General features: G+C 35.2%; 1 protein-coding gene and 2 pseudogenes across 1 annotated transcript in view; 1 reads left to right on the top strand and 2 right to left on the bottom strand.

Annotated features, from left to right (window-relative positions):
* The window catches only part of CWC27 (CWC27 spliceosome associated cyclophilin), a 360,484-nt gene that overhangs the window by 7,153 nt on the left and 330,178 nt on the right, over positions 1–23,153 (bottom strand). The gene's annotated exons all lie outside the window — the stretch shown is intronic.
* LOC119508338 lies at positions 1,011–1,740 on the top strand (annotated as a pseudogene).
* On the bottom strand, positions 3,184–3,311 carry LOC119508632 (annotated as a pseudogene).

Below are 23,153 nucleotides of genomic sequence, written 5' to 3'. Positions count from 1 at the left end.
TAGCATTCCTTTGATCAGGAACTAGCAGCTATCATATTAGACTGACACAACTCAGCTGGCCCTTAAAACACTCTTAACAACTGGGTGCTTCTGATCTCACCAACCTTATTTCATTTCTTTCCTCAACTCTCACCATTTGGTAATTGTCTGTTTATTTAATTGTGCACAGACTGTCAATTATATGAGACAAAGTTTGAGTCTTGTTCACAATTGTATTCCCAGTACTCAGTGTAGTGATTTGTATTAGGAATGAAAGCCTTCAGACTCTTGGTACTGGCCAGGCCTGCTGGCTGGTACTAGCTGGTTTGCTAAATTAATACTTGACCTCCTTTTGTGGGTAAGGATTGTTTTTTATTCCATGATATATTCCCCTGATGTCTAAAAGTCTCAAACTCAGCACAAGTCCACCTTTTCATGACCTCTCATAGCTCAGTGCATAGTAATTGCTGCTTTTTCATTGCACTCATATCAGTGATTGCTAGTTTTTACTCCTTGAGAGACTCCTGTGGGAGCATGTTTTATGTTATTTTTTATCTCCTCCAGCACCTAATGTAGAACTAGATAGATTGGATTTTTTAAAAAGCAGTGTTTCTCAAAGTATGGTCCAAGAACCCCTGTACCAAAAGCAGGCTTCTTGTTAGAATCACCGGGTAGCTTTAAAAAAACCTATTTCTACCTCCAGGGATACTGATTTTGTTGTCCCCAGGTGGGGCCCAAGCATCTGTAATTTTAAAAACTTTCCTGATAATTCTTAAATGGGACCGAATTCAGACCACTGCTTTGGAAAGAAAACCACAAGAAGCAAGAGCTGAAGGTTAACAGAACCAGAAGAGAAAGTTGAGGCCAGGAGAGGCCACCATGTGCATTGCCATGTGACAGAGGAGCCCTGGACCAAGGATCACCTGTAGCCAGCCCCAGAACACCAGTCTTTGGGAAGAAAGCATCACTTTCATGAAGCCTTGATTCAGACTTTTTCCGAGCCTCAAAACCTTGAGGTTTAGGTATTTTTAGCATCACTCGATGGAGAGAAGCTGGAACTTTTAAAACATGACCTAATTTCCATTAAAGACATCTTTGCAGCCAAGGAATTAGAGAACAAAGAGAATCAAGAAGAATAAGGCTTAGAAGAAAAGGAAGAAGAATTTGCTCACATGCTCACAGAGCTTCTCTTTGAATTACATGTCGTGGCCACACCTGACAAACTCAATAAGGCAATGCAAAAAACTCATGACTGGGTGAGAGAAGATCAAGCCACGGTGTCAGTAGATATGGCAAAAAAGTCTGAGGATAAAACTAAAGAGGAAGAAAAAGAATAGAAGCCTGAAAATCCTGAAGAAGACAAAAAGGAAGAAAGAAGAACTAAGACAGTAGAGGAGGTATATATATTTTTCATCAAAAGTCTGGCAGAAGTAATAGTGCACTGTATCAAACAACTTCATAAAGTAGTGGAATTAATTCTTCATGGATAAGAAGAAGAAAAACCAGCTCAGGACCAAGCAAAAGTTCTGATAAAATTAACTACTGCAATGTGCAATGAAGTCGCCTCCTTACCAAAAAAGTTTACAAACTTGAACCACCGTTGGGAGCAACAAGAAAGCTGAGGTCCTTAACCTGATGATCCATAGCGTATTGTTAGAGGGCTACAATAGCACGACATACATACAGGATGCCTTCCAGCTGCTGCTGCCCATTCTACAGGTTTCACAAATCCAGACCAGTGATTTGAAAGCTCAGCTATGACCTCACCAGCCTCTGTCTAGTTTAGGAAGTGGCAGACCACATAGCTTCAATGTATGACAGTTAAGGGGATGTTTCCTAGTTGTCTGACTACAGGAGGCCCATTTGAGGACACTATAAGCAATTTTGCACAGACAGTATTGAGAATGCAAGTTTAAAGTTATTTCTCTTAATGTATACAGTTTTTTTTTTTTTTTACAAAGAATTGTGTTTTCTTTCTTTGTGTTAAACTTATACAGCTTGTATTAAAAATTTCCTTTAATCTGACATTCATTCAGAAATACTCATTTCCATTCTCCTGGTAAAGCATGCTATATTTAGGAAAAAAAAAAAAGATAACTGCATTAAAATTTAAGAATCCTTACATTTTTAGATTGATTGATTTCACTAGACATGTGTTCTTGCCCCTTCAGAGATGGAGAACAGCTGGTTCCTAATAACAAACTACTCAGACACTCGAAGAAACCTAACTGACCTTTGATACTATTACCTGAACTGAAAAATCTCAAGTGCATTAGCCATTTGTTATACATGGTCTGAAGATAAGAAATGAGCTAGATTCAATTACCTATTCAACAAACATCTGAGGGCTTTCAATGTTAGACACTGGGGAAACAAAGCCAGATATGACCCAGACCATACTGTCCTGATATGACCAGTCCATTAGGGAGACAAATACACAAACTGACACTAAAGTTTGGCAAATGCGCATTTTGGAATTGCCTGCAAAGTATGAAACAACAATAATATTAGCATCCACTGACACATCACTATACAATTTACAAATTGCTTTCACATGTTGTCTGGTAACATCCTTAGAATAACTGTACAAGATAGGCAGGAAAGATATTATCATCTCTGTTTCACAGGAAATCTCTGCGATTCGGGGTCAAGAGATTTGCAGCTGGAAGGAGTTGACCAGTTACTTTCTTCCATGTCTTCAGAGGTAACAAACTTTCATCTTGTGAAGATGAATTTAACTTTCACAATAAGTCTAAAGTTAATGCTGCGGTAAATCTAGTGAGTAAGGCTTAAAAACCAGATTGAGTAGTGCTTATTTTGGGATTAAAAAGTTTTTAAAATTGCAACTATAAAGGCAAATTTAAGAATGATTACTTTTGGGGTCCTTAGGTTGGTCTTTAAAGCAATTTCAAAAGAAAAGTTCCAAAAATGTCTTGAGCAATATGGAAGCATCGTTGGGAAAAGGTAAACATTTGCTTTAAAAAAAAAAGCATTAATAGGCACTGTAAATTTTATCCCCATATTGCCTTTAATCATTGCTCCCTGGCATTTTGGTACCAGTTTCTTCTTATTCTTTCTAAAATGAGGATTGCTACGTAGGGATACCACATTCAGCTAGAGATACACAAGGGCCAGAGCTGAGGGTTCATGGCCTGACCCTGCAAGGCTGGGTACCTGGCAATCTCCTCTCTGGCATAGAATTCCTAAGGATGATCTTTTGGTCTATGATGATAGCCACATCTTTTATGCTATATATAGTTTTCAAAAATGCAAATATAAACTGATAAGAATAGATACTACACATGATCTTAACCAAAAGGCCAAGAAGACATTCTGTGTTTATGGACTGCAAGATTAAATACTGTTAAGATGACAATCCTACCCAAAGCAATTTATAGATTAAATGTAATCCCAATCAAAATTTCAATAACATTCTTTGCAGAAATGGAAAAGTCAATCATCAAATTTATAGGGAAAAGTAAGGGAGCTCAAATAGCCAAAGCCATCTTGAAAAAGAAGAATGAAGTTGGAGGACTCATACTTTCTGATCTTAAAATTTATTACAAAGCCACAGTAATAAAAACAGCATGAACCTGGCACAAGGAAAACCATCTAGACCAATGGAATTTAATTGGGAATTCAGAAACCAACCCTCACATATGGCCAACTGATTTCTGACAAGGTGGCAAAGACCACTCATTGGGAAAGAATAGCCTCTTCACCAAATTGTGCTGAGAAACTGGATATCCATATGCAAAAGAATGAAGGTGGACCCCTACCTTACAGCATATACAAAAATCAACTCTAAAGGGATCAACTCTAAAGACCTAAGTAGAAGACCCAGAAATATGAAACTCCTAGAAGGAAACACGGAGAAGAATCGTCAGGACCTTGTGTTAGGCAACGGTTTCTCAGACTTTACACCCAAAGCACAAGCAACAACAAAATTAAAAGTCCTCAAAGGATTTTAACATGAAAGTAAAAAAGACAACCTACAGAATGGGAGAAAATATTTGGAAACCACATATCTGATAAGGGTTTAATATCCAGATTATATAAAGAAATCCTGCAACTCAACAACAAAAAGACAAATAACCCAATTTAAAAATGGGCAAAAGACTTGAAGAGTCATCTCTTCAAAGAAGATATACAAATGGCCAAAGAGCATGTGAAAAGTTATTCAACATCATTAGCCATTAGGCAAATACAGATCAAAACCATAATGAGATGCCATTTCACAGGCATTTGAATGGCTACTATTAAAAAAAAAACAGAAAAGTACAAGTGTTGGAGAGGATGGAGAAATAGGAACACTTATTCACTATTAGTGGGAATGTAAAACAGCACTTCTATGGGAGATAGTTTGGTGGTTCCTCAGAAGGTTAAATATAGAATTACCATTTAATCCTGCAATCCCACTACTTGGTATATACCGAGTATCGAGAACTGAATGCAGGAACTCGAACAGATATTTGCACACTGATGCTCATAGCGGCATTCTTCACAATTGTCAAATGATGGAAAAAATCCATGTGTCCACCAACCAATGAATGAATAAGCAAAATGTGGTATGTGTATACATTCCACTTATAATGGAATATTATTCAGCCATTAAAAGGAATGAAGTTATGCTACATGTGATAATATGGATGAACCCTGAAGACATATTGAGTTAAATAATTCAGACACAAAATGACAAGTAATGTTATGATCTCACTGACATAAAATAATTAGAGTAAGCAAATTCACAAGAGTCACAAACTAGAATACAAAGGGTCAGGATAGGGGCAGGGGATGGGGAGTTAATGCTTGCATTGTACAGAGTTCCTATCTGAAATGATGGAAATGTTTTGGTAATGGATGGTGGTGATGGTAGCATAACAAGTGAATGTAATCAACAGCACTGAAATATATATCTGAATATGGTTAAAAGGGGAGATGATAAGTTGTATAAATGGTAACAGAATAAAAATCTGAAGATAAAACAATTGAAAGTATCCAGTCTAAAGAGAAGTAGGAAGAAAGAATGAAGAAAAGTGAGTAGAGCCCAAAGAACCTTTGGGACACCATCAAGTGTACCAATATATGTACTATGGGATCTGAAGAAGAAGAGAGAAAGGGGTAGAAAAAATATTAAAAAAAAAATGGCTGAAAAACTTCAAAATTTTACAAAAGACACATATATACACATCTAAGACACTCAATGACCTCTAAACAGGATAAACCCAAAAAGATTCACATGATGGCATATTATAATCAAACTGTCAAACATCAAAGATAAAGAGAGAATTCTGAAAGGTTCAAGAGAGAAGCTGTATGTAATGTACAAAGGAGCCTCAATAAGAGTAAGTACTATTTTATCCTTGGAAACCATGAAGAGAAAAAGCAGTGGAATGACATTTTAAAAATGCTGAAAGGAAAAAATTGCTAACTAAGAATTCTTTACTTGGCAAACCCACCTTTCAGAAATGAGGGAGAGATTAAGACATTCACAGATAAAGAAAAGCTGAGGGAGTTCATCACCACAAAACTGGCCCTACAAAAGATGATGAAGAAAGTCTGGCAGTTTGGAAGGAAAGGACACCAGACAATATATTGAAGCTGCATGAATAACTAAAGATTTATGGTAAAGGTTGACACGGGTAAATATAAATGCCAGTAGTATTGTATTTTTGGTTTGCAACTGCATTTTTTACTTCCTAAATTTACTTCTAAATGGCAAATGCACAAAATGTAATGATAAATCAGTGATGTTAGATGCACAATGAATAAACATTTATTTGTGACAAGAACAACTTACAGGTGGGGGGATGGAGGTGTATAGAAACACAGTTTGTGTACAATTGCAGTTAAGTTGGTATCAAACCAAATGAGTTATAATAGATTTAGTATGTTAAATTTAAGTTTCTGGTGACTACAAAGAAAACATAAGAAACATACAAACTCACAGAGACAGAAAGAGTACAGGGTGCCAGAGGTGGGGTTTTGGGGGAATGAGGAGTTACTGCATAATGGGTATGGGATTTCTGTTTCCATAATGGGTGATGGAAATGTTTTATAGTAATAGATGGTAATGAGGGTAATGCAACATTGTGAATGTGATTTGTATGCATGGTGGTGGTCGGGATGGGAAATTTTATGTTGTATATATGTTTTGACAATTAAAAAAAGAGCAATTAAAGAGACAATGACAAAAGCAATAAATGATCTTGGATGGGATATAATAATGGAGTGTAAAAGGCTCAAAAGGACATTACTGGGACCTATGAAAAAATTGGAGTATACATGGAAGCTTTACATAAATGTTAAATTTCTGGAACTTAACCACTTAAAGTAGTTACGTGAGTGAATATCCTTGTCTAAGGAAATGTACATGGAACTATTAAGTGTTCAAGAAGCATGATGTATACAACCTATTCTCAAATTTTCAGAAAATAGATGGAAAGATAAATAGATACATAGAAAGAAAGAAAGATGCATTCACAGATAGAATGATATAGCAAATGTGGCAAAATGTTAAAATTGGTAAATCTGGGTATCTGGGTTGGGGTATGTTGGAGTTCTGTGTATGGGGTTTGTATAAGTTTTTGCAATTGTCTTGTAAGTTTGAAATTATTTCAAAATAAAAGTTTAAGGGAAAAAAAAAAAAGAAGAAAGTCCTCAATCATTGGTTGCTGAATGAAAAAATGTTTCTGGGTAGTCAGTCATCACGAAAACCTTGGCTAGAATTTTGAGTTTGTTCACTGTCTTTGACAGTACTTCTATATAATTCCAAATGATTTAGCAAAATGTTTATAAACCCTTAAGCTTTGCAGATTAGTACCTCTCTTTCAAATACCATAATCACAAGAAAAAAGGCTAATATGCCCCAAAAGCTGAAATGGGTATTTCCACCACCATTAACTTTATGCTATGAAAATCTAACACTTGCCTTTTCTAAATGTGTCAGTTAAACTGCTTAAAGATTGACATTTGCCTTCTGCATGTTCATTCTCTGAGGTATGATGTGGGGGGAAAATGCACATATTGTCCTCAGACCATCTTCATCTTCTTGGGCTGAAAGGCCTTGCCCTTCTTTGTGAAACTGTCATTCACATAATTTGTCTTTAGTGTACCTGTTGACAGCTTCTCACTTTTCTCTGTCAAGTTAGAATTCTTAAGAAACCCAACTAAATAGCTGCTAGTTATTACTTGGGATAGTTAATTTCCTGTGTCAACTTGGCTAGATTATGGTATCCAGTTGTTTGGTCAAGCAAGCACTGGCCTGTGAGGGCATGGGTATTTTGTAGACAGATTTAAACCAATCATCAGGTGATTGTATCTATGGCTGTTTGCATCTACAGTCAATAAAGGAGATAGTCTTCAACAATGAGAGAAGTCTTCTCATTCAATCAGTTGAGGGCCTTAAAAGGAGAAATGATTATTTTAGCAGTGAGAAAGAAATTTCTATCTCTACCTTAGCCAGCCAGCTTCTCCTGGTGAATTCATCATCACCACTGAGTTCCTAAATTGTGGCCTGCACTATGGAATTCAGATTTGCCAATCCCCATGGTTGCATGAGCCAATTTCTATAATAAATCTCTTAATATTTATATATACATACACACATGCACACACACATATACTGTTGGTTCTGCTTTTCTGGAGAACCTAACTAATACATGTCTTAAGTTTATCATTCCACGATAAACTTAAAAGATCTGGGTAGTGGCTTGAATTTGAAAAGCAAAAACTGTCTTTTTTGTTTTAAAAGAAAAATTTCAGGGAGACAAAACAATTTTCAAGTTTTGCCGCCATATGATTCTTTGAAAGGACCACATCCTGCTCTCTATCATAGATGAACTACAGCATACTTCTGTCCATGTCACTTCTCTGGAGGGTCATTTACATGGTCCCTTCAAAGCCCAGTTTAATTCCCATTTCATTCAAAAAACTTTCTCTCTGCCCTGTGCCTCAGGACCTGCTTCTATCTTTGATCTTCTGTAAAATTTTAAAGGACAGAAGATCTGTGTTTGAGTTCCAATTCAGTCACTAACTGTGACTGTATAAAAGTCATGTTGTTTCTCAGGGCAGTTTCCTCATCTGTAAAGAGAATGGTAATATATACCCTATTTACTTCACACATCATATCTGTAAAAGGGCTTTGCAAATGGCAAAGCATTGTCCAAACATCTATTATCATTTCAATTTATTTTGTACTGAGTATGTATCTGTGTGTGCATACAAATGGTCCTTGTATAAATATCTATTATTTTATAATTCAGATTTATACTGTATAGCCCTTTTCAAAGTGCTTTTGTGTACATCATGATACATACACAACTTATCTGATTCTAAATAATTTTGGAATTTCATATGTATATTTCTAAATATGTTCTGCCTACTCTGGACCATAAGTCATTCTAAGGGCAGAAACTGTTTACAGAATTAAAGAATTATAAAAATGTTTTTTATCTTTATAACTTTCATAGCATGAATAATATATGTTCACTGCAGCAAAGTAAGAGAAAACTAAGGCGCAAAAAGGAAAAAAACTCATGAAAATTACCTGTAACTCTGCAGCACACCAACTACTGTAAATACATAGGCATTTCACTTCTTACACTTTTTCTATGCATATGTATGTATATATGTATTATGTATATGCTGTATGCATATATACATGTATGCTTGTGTGTGTGAATATTTGTATATATATATTTGAAAGGATAATGTATAGTTTTCTAATTTGCTTTTCTTACTCAACTGTACCACAAATATCTTTCTATATGAATAATTATACTTCCATATCATTTCATAAGTTGCATAGTATTTGATCCTATAGATAAACTATAATTTACAGTCTCATTTAGTAGGATTATTAGGCTTGTTCAAATCCTTATCTTATTATAAACAATGCTGTGACTAAATCTCCATGTGAATAAATACTTGTATGTTTCTTAACTATTTCCAGTGTAGGGAATACCTACTTTTTTGTATGCCCAGCCTTCTTTCTTTTGGTGGTAAGTCCTTCTCTTCTTTTCATAAATCACCCCTCCCCAATTTCAGTCCATGTGGTTGGGGTAGGATGACACCCCTCTGTTCTTGTCCCAGAAAGGAAACACATGGTATAGGCCTATTCAGAGTAATCAGTGATTGGATCAGGACATGGACATTTGAAGTCACTGAGGTCAAACAGAAATGGTCCAAGGACTTTTTCTAGAACTACTGGATTAGCCATAATGGAATACACCTAGAGGCTGCTGGAGGCCACCTTTGCCACCCCTGGGAGAAGCCTCTCTCTGGATAAGGCCAACACAGAGGAAAATGGAAATAGGAGAAAAAATGAGACAGATTACTAATGTTGGTTGAACCCTCTGATTCAGACATGCCCTAACTCTACTCCTTAAAATTCCCTTGCCAATAAATTCCCCTCTTTTTTATTAAGATGTTTCCATCACTTGCAACAGAGAATGCTTAGGGCAAATTTGTACAAGTAGAATACTTGGGACAAAGATTTCTACATTTTTACGGTTTGTGATATGGATAGTCGAACTGCCTTCTAGGGAGGTTGTATCAATTCACACTCTCATCAGCAACATGGAATGCCTTATTTTGCTTTGCTTAATAATGACACTGATTTTATTTTGTCCCCCCCACCCCACCATGTATTTGGCTATTTATAGTCCTTTGCCCACTTAAAAAAAATCAGCATATTCATCTTTTTCTTATGAATCTGTGAGAATTCTTAATATATTAAGGACATAAATGCTTTTTTCATCACATAAATTACAAATCTCTTTCCTAGTTTGTCATTTGTCCTTTAATTTTAATTTCATTCAGAGCTTTACAATTTTTTATTGTAAAAAAAAAAAGGGACCAGTGTTTTCCTTTATGGTCTCTGACATTAAAGTTATACTTAGAAATGTTCCTCTTGGCTGTGGCAGTTTCTCAGATTTTCCTTGTATTTGATGTCCTTGACAGTTTTGAGGAATACTGGTCATATATTTTGTAGGATATCCCACTATTGGGATTTGTCTGATGTTTTTCTCGTGACAAGATTGGGATTATGGGTTTTGGGGAGAAAGATCACAGAGGTGAAGTGCCATTTTCACTACATCATATATACTATCAACATGATTTATGACCACAATTGGTGACCTTGACCACCTGGCTGAGGTAGTGTTTTTCAGGTTTCTCCACCGTCAAGTTATTCCACCCCCGCCCACTCCCCTTGCATGTTGTTCTCTTTGGAAGGAAGTCACTGTGCTTAGCCCGAGAACGAGGAGTTACATTCTTGGATATTTTTTCTTGTATATTTCTTTGCCTCCTTCTACTGATATTTTCATTTAAATTATATCAGGTTTATAGAATAATTTAGAGATAATTCAATTTTTGTTAAAAATTAAGTATTCCAGAACTATAGTATGCCTATCCCAAAAATTGGTTGCAGTTTTCTTCATTTACATAAAGGCTCTGACAATTTTTTATTATGTTTATTGCCAGATAATTTATATTGGTGAATTGGATTTTTTTTTTTAATTATGTTTTCTAAGTGGTTATTTCAAGGCAACTACTGATTTTTGTGTATTTATTTTGTGTCTGGCCACAACACTGAACTCGTAGAACTTTTGGTAGATAACCTTGATTCTGTAGATCAGAAAATAACTTGGTTTCCTGTATTCCATTTTATACATAAGCAACTGAAGAGAAACTACTGAAGGTCACAGTTACCAAGCTGAAACCAGATTCCCAAGTGATAGTCCAGAAAACCTGGAGACCTAAATATGACTGATGCTTTTAATTTTATAGGTATTTTTGTTGCTAATGAAAAATAAAGACCAAGATAATAGCTGGAGAATTTGGTAATGGTGTTAACATTTGGTACCTATTAAAATTTTAAGAAAGTACAATTGATATATAAATCACAAACTTTGACATTTGCTTCAAATGAATTAAACAAAACTAGGCATATAAAGAATAATGACACTATCAACCACAAATATCACAACTATTTTTTCTATGCTTTTTAGTTTACTCTTGATACTGTTTAAAATATAAACAGCTATTTAAAATTTTTTTGTCATTTTCCAATGATTTCTAAAACATATTTGAAAAAAACAGTTGGATGATTCCTTCATTTCCTTATTTTAATGATAAGAATGTAATTTTTAGGCAAAACCTTTATGAGTTTTTAGTCCTAGGGCTCTTTTCTGTCACTGATTACAAATAATTTAAAGTCTTTTTTTCACAAATGTTCAAGCTTCTTTATGAATTAAGGAGTTAAAGGGTTTAAGTACCACCACATATGAAAAAAGTGTAAATCTTTTTCAACATGAAATAGATGGTAGAGATCACAATTCATAAGAACTGATAGACAGTGTGACCGACTGAACAAGAATGCGCCCAGAGATCAAAGTACGTAAAAAAGACCCTGGGAAATGAAGTCATTGGCACTCTTCATGTCCAGTAGAGCAGGGCGGCAAAGGACAGTGAGGACTGTGAGAAACAGAAGAGGCCAAAGAAGAAAAAGAAATCAAGGAAGAAAAGTACAGCTGAAAGACTCAGAATGGGAAACAGGAACAGTGACTTAGAGGAAGCAGAAAAAATGCAGGCAGAAATGGTAAAAAACTCAGAGGAGATTTAACAATTGACAGCAGGAGAAAAACAGGAAAAAAAAATACCGAACTTCAAAATACTTGAACAAACAAAAAAAGAATAGGAACACAGAGCATTAGGTAAACTAAGCAAAGAGGAAAATAGACATTGGTCTCCGGAAAAAGAATACCAAAGGTGAAAACCAATGGATTTTCTTTTACTTTTTACCACTAAAATGGCAACACTTCCTTGGTTCTGAATATTGAAGGAATATTAATATTGCCCCCTCAGTCTGGGGTTTTGAAAAGCCAATTCTTAAAAATGTCTTACTTCCCTTGGTTTAAAAAAATCTTTATATTATAGTAAATGCTGGGTATGGTATGAATAAATGTGAAAGCTGTGATTTTGAAAATATCTTCAAAAACAGAGGTAGAAATGATGAGGTTCAAGGGCAGGGAATGCAGCTTTCTTGCCTGGCCAACATGCACAGCACTCAGTATGACACAGGTAGATCTATGATTTAAGAGGCTTTCCAGAATAAATCTGTAATGTGCATTCTTATACCTAACCTGGGTTTAACCAACTGCTCAGCCAATAACATTTAATCTATGGCTAGCAGACTAGCAAAACACCACCGAGAAGATAGAGTACCCAATAAAAAATGCCTGTTAAAAAGGCCTGGAAAGCAGCTGGGGATACATGGCTATCTGCCTGCATCTCTCAAAATAAATCCATGAACAAAGTAAAACTCTCCTAAGTGATGTAAACTTTTTCAGGGAAAACTGTATGAAAGTACGGAGTAAGTACAGAAGAGTTTTCTTTGTCCAGAATAAAAAGGCAGAACAAGAGGTGACTTCAGGGTTTAGACAGAGGGCTTAGAATTTAAATAATCCCCATCCAGGGTCAGCAACTCTGACCTTTTCATAAAAAGTTACACTGATCTTTTGCAGCATTTTTCATTCTGAATAAAATGAACACTAGCCAGAGAACCTGGTCTATAATCATATTTCTTCTTGCTTCATTGTAACACTACCTTAAACTTGGCTAAGAGAGAGGAATGGAATAAAAACATTTATATTATCCTGAGTTTATAATTCTATACTCTCTAAAGTGATGATATTATTTTATTTTGTATCTAAATTGTGCTTACATCTGATGTTCCTTCATATGCGCACTGTTTTTTAGTACTAGTCTCAAGGAAAAGTCAATATTTCATTAATGAGGCATTATTGTACGTTATTTTGATTTGTTACCGTCCACTGCAAAAATAAAGAACCTCAAATTTGCTTTATTTCAGAATGCTAAGAATTACAGCAGAAAATAAAGTTAAATCCTGTGATTTGTTATGGGTTAAATTAAGAGAGGTCATAAAAGAGAGTCAATCACTATAGAAATGGTATAAAATTCAATCATCATCTTGACAGATCTGACAGTGGTCAAAAGTTGAGAAATTAGTTCTTAAAAATAACAATGATGACATTGAAGATGAAAAAAAGAAAATATTTATTGAACAATGGACTGTTCCAGCCACCCTGCTAAACCTTTTAGAGAGTATCTCATTTAATCCACAAATCCATCTACCAGGAAGGTAGTACTATTATTATCCCTAGTTTACACTTCAAGAAACATGTTTAGAAAGATTATGCAATTTGCCCATGATCACATAGCTAGTATGTTTCCATGCTGAGACTCAAATTCAGGTATGACTCTAAAGCCCATACTTAGAACTACTCTACTATTTATGTTCTCAAGAAAAATTATGGATAAATATGGCAGGAACTTCTTGTTCAAGTTAAACAAACTTTTTTTAACTTTCTGAATATTAATTCTTCAAATAACACAGGGATTACCATATTAGGGATATGGATTTAACATCTTCCATGATTTCAGGGGGCTAGACAAGTTTTGATTAGGAGGTAATAAAGTTCTGAAGTTACTTGTTTGATTTTATTACTACATTTTAAAACAACAACACTGTTTTATTTGAAAATATGAAAATGTACAGGCTAGGCCAGTTAGAGAAATTGGGTGGGAGAACCTCTGAAAGTGATGACATTCTATGTAGAAGGTCATGAAATACTAATGCATCAAATTTCACCATATAAACTAAGATCATTTTTTTATAGCAGAAAAATTACATATAAGAAATACAAAGTCACAACCAAGAGACAATGTCTTTGAAAATACACTGAATCAAACTAATGAACCAAGCATGATTGGCTAATTCTGAGCTCTACCACTTACTATGAGATCTTGACCAAGTACTTCACCTTTCTGTGCCTCAGATTCCTCCCATATAAATTGGGCCTGATAGCAGTAACTAAATTAACAGGGCTAAAAGGAACTGACTTGTACTTTGTAAAATTTTCAGTAAATGTTAGCTTCTTACTAACTTTTATTTCTACTAAAAAAACAGCTAAGTCCAACCTTTTACTTATCATGGCAACTGAATTATCAATACACAAAGAACAGATTATTATAATTATTATTACATTTATCTTGACTATTTGCAGTAATACCAGAGGGGAAAAGGGATATAATAATTCAAAATGGCAGGTAATAATTAACAAATGTCTCTGGAAGAGGATTTTGTGGCTTTCATTTATGTGTCATGCCAGATAACCTGGTGGGGATTCACTTCAAGTAATATAGAAGGAAGTGATATGGTGTCTACTCTATGACTTTGTTAATATTTTGTTTTTGTTTAGTGTAGCAAGGAGATACAAAAAAATGTGAATAAACCTCATAAAACCATATACCTACACCAGAGAATAGTAATCGAATCTCCTTGGTTTCATTCTTTTTTATTCTACTTGCTACTTATTTTGCACATGATCCTTTCTATTAGTTTGATGGTATGGGGTTTGTCTAAAGACTGATTATTTCCTTCTTGACACTATGACTGCAATTCAGGTAGCTGCCACCTGTTATATAACGGTGCTTTTTATTGATTCCATGGTCCATTTTCTTTTTTTTTTTTTAATCATCATTTTATTGAGATATATTCACATACCACGCAGTCATACAAAACAAATTGTACTTTCGATTGTTTACAGTACCATTACATAGTTGTACATTCATCACCTAAATCAATCCCTGACACCTTCATTAGCACACACACAAAAATAACAAGAATAATAATTAGAGTGAAAAAGAGCAATTGAAGTAAAAAAGAACACTGGGTACCTTTGTCTGTTTGTTTGCTTCCCCTACTTTTCTACACATCCATCCATAAACTAGACAAAGTGGAGTTTGGTCCTTATGGTATTCCCAATCCCACTGTCACCCCTCATAAGCTACATTTTTATACAACTGTCTTCGAGATTCATGGGTTCTGGGTTGTAGTTTAATAGTTTCAGGTATCCACCACCAGCTACCCCAATTCTTTAGAACCTAAAAAAGGTTGTCTAAAGTGTGCGTAAGAGTGCCCACCAGAGTGATCTCTCGGCTCGTTTTGGAATCTCTCTGCCACTGAAGCTTATTTCATTTCCTTTCACATCCCCCTTTTGGTCCATGGTCCATTTTCTAAGTGTTTTCCAGGTGTGGATAACTAATAGAAAATCAGAATGTAGCACATTACCCAGAAACTTCAGTTTTTAAGGTACAAATGTAAGTGTTGATAAAGGATCAACTTGCCTTACCTAATATTAAAGTATTATATTGCTACATTAACTAAATAAGCCTATTAATTAAACTGGCACAGGAATAGACAGACACATCAATATAAAACAACGAACCTGATTCAAAAATATATGTAAGACTTTATGATAAAGGGCACATTTAATATTAGTGGGGAAAACATAGGATTATAAAAGTATTACATTGACCTAATATAACATACCAAATAAATTCTAGACGGATATAAATGAAAAACAAAATAAAACCATAAAAATACTAGAGAAAGATATAACTAGGTATTTATGTATCTTGGGATTACGAAGACCTTAAGAATGACACCTGGCAGAGAACATGAAGGAAAAGAATGACAGACTTGTCAATGCAAATATTTAAAATTTCATGTTAAAAACAAAACAAAAAAATCCATAAACAAATTGTAGGGTATAATAAACTGGTAAAAATATTTACAGCAGAGTATAATACACATAATATTTAAAGAGCTCTTATAAATCACACAATTAACAACAACTACAAGAATGAAATATATATGGCCATCTAACATATTGAAAAAGTTCAATTTTAAAAGTAAAGAAATGGAAATTAATACAAAGTAGAAATTGGCAGTAGATTAATATATTTATATCTATATCTATGTTATAGTGCAATACATACATACTCACACAATACCCAGGGTATGGAGATACCAGCAACTTCACACATTGCTGGTACATGTATAAATAAATGATCAAATTACTGGAATGCAATCTGGCAAAAATATTATCAAAAGCAAAACTGAGCTGACAGAAATCAAGAAGTGGTGGTGTTGGGGGGGATTTCTAGAAAGGTGCATGAGAGAACTTTCTGGGTTGATGTAAATGTTTCTGTATCTTGTTTTGTGTGGTGTTTACAGTAGGTTATGTAATTGTCAAAATTCATCAAAGTGAACAGATAAGAACTATGATTTTCTTAATTGTAAATTGTTCTTCAATCAAAAATTGTTTTAAAAAAGCATTCTTGTTTGGCAGTTTCCCTTGGTCTAAGGAAATAACAATAGAATTACAGAATATTTAGCTACTTGTTTATTTACTGATGAATGGCTTATAATGAAAAATGGGATGCCACAATTTGTCCAACAAAGAGTCATGATAATTATGGTATATCTTCACAATAGAATATATAAGCATCAGAAGGAACGTTGCCAGAGAATAGTTAATGATGTGAAAAATGTTCATGATACACTGTAAAGAGAGGAAAAAAGATAAAGTATGGCATGGTTGCATTCTTGTGAAAAGCGTATATGGATAAATGTCTCAGAGGGTAGATAAAAACATTAATGATGAGTATCTGTGGTGTGGGATATGAAATTACTGTTGATTTTTTCTTTCCTTTATCAGCACTTTATACATTTAACATATAAGTACAAATTAAGTTATTTGAAACATTAGTATTGATTAGTATTAATTTCATCTAATAACTCTATAGAAGAAAATGACAATGTTTAAAACCAACTTTAGAAATATAAACAAACTATGTACCAATTATGTATCTTCTTTCACCAAAGTTCAACTGGAATCTCACTACTTGGACTTATCTTGCTTTAAGCATCTATTTAATTTGCAAATATGATTAAGATAGCAGAATGCTTGTTGATAATTTCTTGATTGTCTGTGTACAATGGCAACTTTCATTTTGCATTGGGTTTGTTGTTATCTATAACTACCATTGTGTAATGACTTTTTAATTAAAATTTTTTATTAGAGAAGTTTTAGATTTACAGAAAAATCATGCATAAAATACAAAATTTCATATACCATGCCTATTATTAACACCTTGTATTAGTGTGGTACATTCGTTACAATTGATGCAAGAACATTTTAATAACTGCAATATTAACTATAGCCCATGGTTTATATCAGGGTTCACCATCTATGCCGTACAGTCCTATGCTTTGTTTTTTTAACTTTTATTCTAATAACAGATACATAACCAAAAATTTCCCCTTTTAACCACATTCAAATATATAATTCAGTGCTGTTAACAATGTTCATAAGGTCGTGCTACCATCACCATCATCCATTACCAACATTTTCCATCACCCAAAATAGAAACTCAGTACAATTTAAACACTAACTTGCCATTCCCTACCCCTTCCCTGGCTTCTGGTAACCAATATTCTAGTTTCTGACTATGAATCTGCTTATTCTACTTATTTCATTTCAGTAAGCATGGTGGTTTGAGACTGTATGCAACACAGAAAAACATGTTCTTAAGTTTAATCCATTCCTGGGTGTAAATCAATTGTGAGTAGGACATTTTGATGAGGTTGCTTCAGTTAAGGTGTGTCCCACCTCAGTCAGGATGGGTCTTACTCCTATTACTGGAGTTCTTTATAAGAGAATAAAATTTAAACACAGAGAGAAAAAGCTATAGGAGGCAAGAAGCTACATGAATGGAACCCGGAAGAGAAGGGAGAGAACAGGAGATGCTGCTATGTACCTTGTCATGTGACAGGAGAGCCAAAGATTGCTGGCAGCCAGTCCTAGAACACTGGACTTCAGGAAGAAAGCATCACTTTGATGATTCCTTGATTTGGACTTTCTTTTAGCCTCCAAACCATAAGCTAATAAAATCCCACTGTTTAAGCCAACCCATTTCATGGTATTTGCTTGAGCAGCTTAGGAAACTAAAACAGTAAGATTTATACATTTGTCCTTTTGTGCCTGGCTTATTTCACTCAACATGACATCTTCAAGTTTCGCCCATGTTCAACTTATGTATCAGAATTCCATTTCTTTTTATGGCTGAATAATATTCCATTGTATGTATATACTACATTTTGTTTATCTGTAATGACTTATTTTTACTACATTATGTTAATCCCAAGGACATCTGCTCCTTCAACTTCTTTTCCATTAGTAATAAACTACTTAATGCCTATGCAGCTTTTCTTTGTTCCAAGATGCTCCTGTCAGCTGAAAAAAAAAAAAAAAAAAAAAGAGAGAGACAGAGACAGAGAGAGAGAAATAGAGATAGAGATAGACAGATAGATAGATAGATAGAGAGATAGATTCTGGAGAGTCCCCATTCTCTGACTGTGTGTTTCCAACATAGAAAGGGTAATCTAGTCTATTGTCCTCTTTTTCTACGAATGCCAAATTTATATTACCTAAACTCTGCCAGCCTCAGTATTTCATAATCTGCATTCAGCCAAAGAACCTACTTTTTAACAAGGCTGTAGTTTTCTTAACAGATTTTAAAATAGAACCACGGAGCAATATTAGAAAATTTAATGGAGTTGTCTATATTCCTGCTAGGTCACAGAAAATACAACTGAAGTAAAATAACATTTTGCCTTTTTTTCCTATATTATTTTTCTTTGAGGTTATTAGATCAGAGGACTGTATAACTAACATTTTGGTCATTTAATTTGAATAAGTTAGTTTGTGCTGCTTGAGCCTTACTAATGCTACTCCAGTGCCAGTATCCCTTTTCCTCCTTCCCTAGTTTGTCACACCTAATATTTACTGAGGATTTTCTAAGAGTCAGGCACAGTGTGAAGTACTTTACACAACTTATCTCATTCAATTGTAGTAATAATTCTGAATGTAGGTATTATCTCCATTTCACAGGTGAAGAAACTAAGGCTTAGAAGTTAGGCTGCTTGCTCAGGTCATTTAGAAGTCATTGACAGAGCAGGGATTTGAACCCAGGCAGTCTGACTCGACAGTCCTCTGTGTGATTAGGTGATCATTTAATATGTTGGATAACAGCAGGCTTTGGTCTCAAAATTCCTGGTGGAAAAAAGAATGACTGTTATAGGAGCTTCCATGATGGTACATGTCTTTAAAAGAAAATATATATATATAAAGAATATGGCAAGTATTCCAAAGATGAGAAGGAATGATATATGCTGTAAACAGATCCAGAGGATGGGTATCATTATTTAGAATCAAAGATTTCTGAAAATTGTTGGATTCTGCCCCCCCCCCCCCCCACCAGGTCCTATGGATTAGTACTTCATAGCTGAAATCACTGTTGGTAGAAACTGGAGCTCTGGAAGCAATGTGGGCTCTTAAGAGTGACAGACAGCCTCATCATTCTGGGCAAATAGCCTAATTTCTTTGAGCTGCAGTTTCCTCATCTATTGAATGGAAATAATACTGATTATCTGATGGAGTCCCAAGAAACAAATCTACCAAAATAGGTCCCTAATTCATAGGGCTGTTGTGAAGATTAAATGAGATGAGATAGGGTAAAGGTCCTAGCAGAATGTCTGGCACATAGTATCTGCAAATGTTTGCCTTAAGGATGAATCTGTGACATGAAGAGCCATCTTCATTTCTTACTACCAGCAGATGACTAAGAGTAAAAAAAGAGCATGAAAAGGATGTATATTTACTTTAAAGTCAAGTATAAGTGATTCCCACTCTGTCAGTTATTTTGTAAAATCTTACTAATTATTCTAAATAACTGATATTGACTATAAATATACTTAACAAGTGGTTTTAACTCCTTATAACTGCCAAGGCAAAAAAAAAAAAAAAAGTCTGTTAAACATAAATATCACTTGGGGAGAGCAAATTTGTTCTGTTCATTTTCAACCTTTAATTGGCTTCCATTTGTTTTAATGTAGTGAAGTGAACTTATAATTGAACTTGGCTTAGATAAACAATTGTAGAGTTCAGAAACCTCTCTTGGGTGAAGTAGATAGCTAAATACTAAAGGGAAGCTCTAGAGTACTATACAAAAGAGCACTGGAAACCTGAGTTTCAGCCTTTGGTGTGTTACTACCCACACCAACAGCCACCACATCTTATGATCTATGGGCCTAAATTTCCTCTCAGATATCAAGAAAATAACTGCCCTTATCTCACCAAGTTACCATGGGAAGAGTTCCATCACATTAGGCGACTAAAGAATCCTATGTGAAAGCAAGGTTTCATTATTATCTTGCCAATAACCTGCGAAAGCACTCCATAATTTACTTCTAGTATCTGGTCTAAGGAGAAATCTCCCTGTTGATATACTAGACTTTAAATCAGTGGGGACAGGTGTCATGTCTAACTCAAGTACACATTCCACACCTAACACATTATTTACATTAAAAACAAATAATATAAGAATAGCTTTCAACTTCTTTACACAGGCATGCAAGCAATTATACTGACCTATCTGAATAGACTGAGCCCATAAATCATGTGCTGCAGCATCAATGCCATTGAAAGAAGTGGTTAGTTTCACTAGATGATAAATATTTATATATACAGAAATCTTTGAGGATTAATAATTACTTCCTACAGGCTCTAGATTTTTTTAATTAAATTCAGTTTTATTGAGATATATTCACATACCATACAATCATCTATGGTGTACAATCAACTGTTCACAGTACCATCATAAAATTACGCATTCATCACCCCAATTTATTTTTGAACATTTTCCATACACCAGAAAGAATCAGAATAAGAATAAAAAATAAAAGTAAAAAGGAACACCCAAATCACCCCCCCATTCCACTCTATTTTTCACTTAGTTTTTGTCCCCATTTTTCTACTCATCCATCCATACACTGGATAAAGGGAACGTGATCCACAAGGCTTTCACAATCACACTGTCACCCCTTGTAGGCTACATTGTTCTACATTTGTCTTCAAGGGTCAAGGCTACTGGGTTGGAATTTGATAGTTTCAGGTATTTACCTCTAGCTATTCCAATACATTAAAACCTAAGAAGTGTTATCTATATAGTACATAAGAAAGTCCACCAGAGTGACCTCTCGACTCCATTCGAAATCTCTCAGCCACTGAAGCTTTATTTCATTTCATTTTGCATCCCCCTTTTGGTCAAGATGTTCTCAATCCCACGATGCCAAGTCCAGATTCATCCCAGGAGTCATATCCTGTGTTGCCAGGGAGATTTACAGTCCTGGGAGTTAAGTCCCATGCAGCGGGGAGGGCAGTGAGTTCACCTGCCGAGGTGGCTTAGCTGGAGAGAAAGGTCCACGTCTGAGCAACAAAGAGGCACTCGGGGAAACTCTCAGACACAATTATAAGCAGGTTTGCAGGCTCTAGATTTTTTAAAGTGCATTATAAAAATGCATATTATTTGGTGTTCTTGATTGATAAACAGGGGTAAGGGCTGGTATGACAGCAGCAGTTTCATGAGTACAAAAGGCTTATTATCTAAATTGTAAGAAATCAGAAAGCACACTTTACTTATAGGCTAGAAATTAGAGAGAAGTTTCTTAATTAAGAATGACATGAAACAAATAAAAACTCTGGGAAATGTTACATAAAACATAATTACAGTAACTATTCAAAACCTTATCCTCCCAAAGCTGATAAATGAATATCTGTCTTGAAGTCTCATCACTTAGCTGAAATTCTGATATAAAGGGGTTTCCTAGTCTTGGCAAGAAAAATAAGGGGGAGTACTTTTATAACTAGTGAATAAAAAACAGGTTGGCTTCTTCAGGGATTATTTAGCAACATGCTTTTATAGCAAAATACACTCTCCATTTGACTTTATGAACTGAGTAGTGCTGCTTTCTTCAAATTAACTGGGCCAAACACATCTTATTAACATGATTTAAGGCTTAAGGTATTATCCTATTACGAACCATCTCTCAGTCAGGGACCTCTGTAACCCCCTTCCACAGCCCACGAAAATCCAGATCTCTCCCAAAGATTTTTGCTAGTTGCAGGCCTGCTTTATGATTTTCAGCCCTCCTTTGCCTCTTGTGCTGTAGCTTCCTTTGCCCCACACCATGCAAAAAGAATGTGAAATTCAGCTCTTCTAAGTCTCCACCCAAACACTACCCACATAATCACAACTTTGCTGAAAGCTGTTAAGAGGTTCCAGAGACAGGTCACAGCAGCCACTGCACTGACTTTCAATTGGGTCCCCTTTTTCTTTGTGTCTCAAGCATAGCCGTTTGGTGATCACCTTTTTTCAGGATACTCCTAAGATCCTGCTCTTCAACTTGTGAGGCTATTAAAGTATGGTACTTTCCCCTAGAAATGCATTGTCCTCTCTCAGAACAATTTATTGCCACTGTTAAGATATACTTTTTAAAAGAAGAAATAGTATCTTTCACCCTAAAAAGAACTCAGTACCATCTGAATTCATTAAAGAAATTCATTAAAAAAAAGTATCTTGATAGTTGCATCTGAAAAGACACATCTTGCTGGATTATACAGTCCACTTTGAGGCAAGTCACTGGTTATGCATAAATCTTAAAAGAACAGTAACACACTGCAGATTTGGGAATCTCCAAAGGAACAACAAAAAAAGTGGCTATTGGTCAACAAACTCTGAGGGAGGGGAACCCTCCCCTTTGGTCACAGGAGTTTGGTCCCAAGAGGGTGGGATAAAACCCCATTGTTTTTTTCTCTCTTTCTTACCACAACTTGGCCCTGAATGTGGGTAGAGTTGCAGGAAGTGCACAGCAGAACAGTATGTCTAAAGCTCTGGCCTTCTGGGTGTAGGATGGAAAAGGGGAGGTGCAGAGTAGCAGAAGGTACTGAGGAGGTTGTGGAGACAGCAAGCAACACCATAAAGTCTGTGGATGTGTAGGTATGATTCTAAACAGCATACCGAAGACTGAACTGAACTAAGAGATAGAACAACAGCCAGATTCCAAACTGGCCACTAGATGTGGCACACATGGGACAGATCCAAATAGCAAGGGAAAGGCACTGAAAACAACTAAAATTGAAACTACTACTCACAGAAGGCCTGCCATAAGTTGTAACCTGAACCCAACTGGGTTGACTATCTGCTTTAACAAAATATCAACATTCTCCACAGAACTTAATACATAAAGTCCCATAATATTAAAAATGTTTAGGGTAAAATAAAAAATGCTCAACATACATGGAACCAGGAAAATCTCAAGCTGCATAGGAAAAGATAATCAACAGACATTAACAGGGAAATGACACAGACATTGGATTATCTGACAAAGACTTTAAAGCAAC

This window comes from Choloepus didactylus, chromosome 13, assembly GCF_015220235.1.
Source record: "Choloepus didactylus isolate mChoDid1 chromosome 13, mChoDid1.pri, whole genome shotgun sequence".
Taxonomy (NCBI): domain Eukaryota; kingdom Metazoa; phylum Chordata; class Mammalia; order Pilosa; family Megalonychidae; genus Choloepus; species Choloepus didactylus.
The sequence above is the reverse complement of the archived record's forward strand: the minus strand, read 5'-3'. Positions and strand labels throughout refer to the sequence as shown.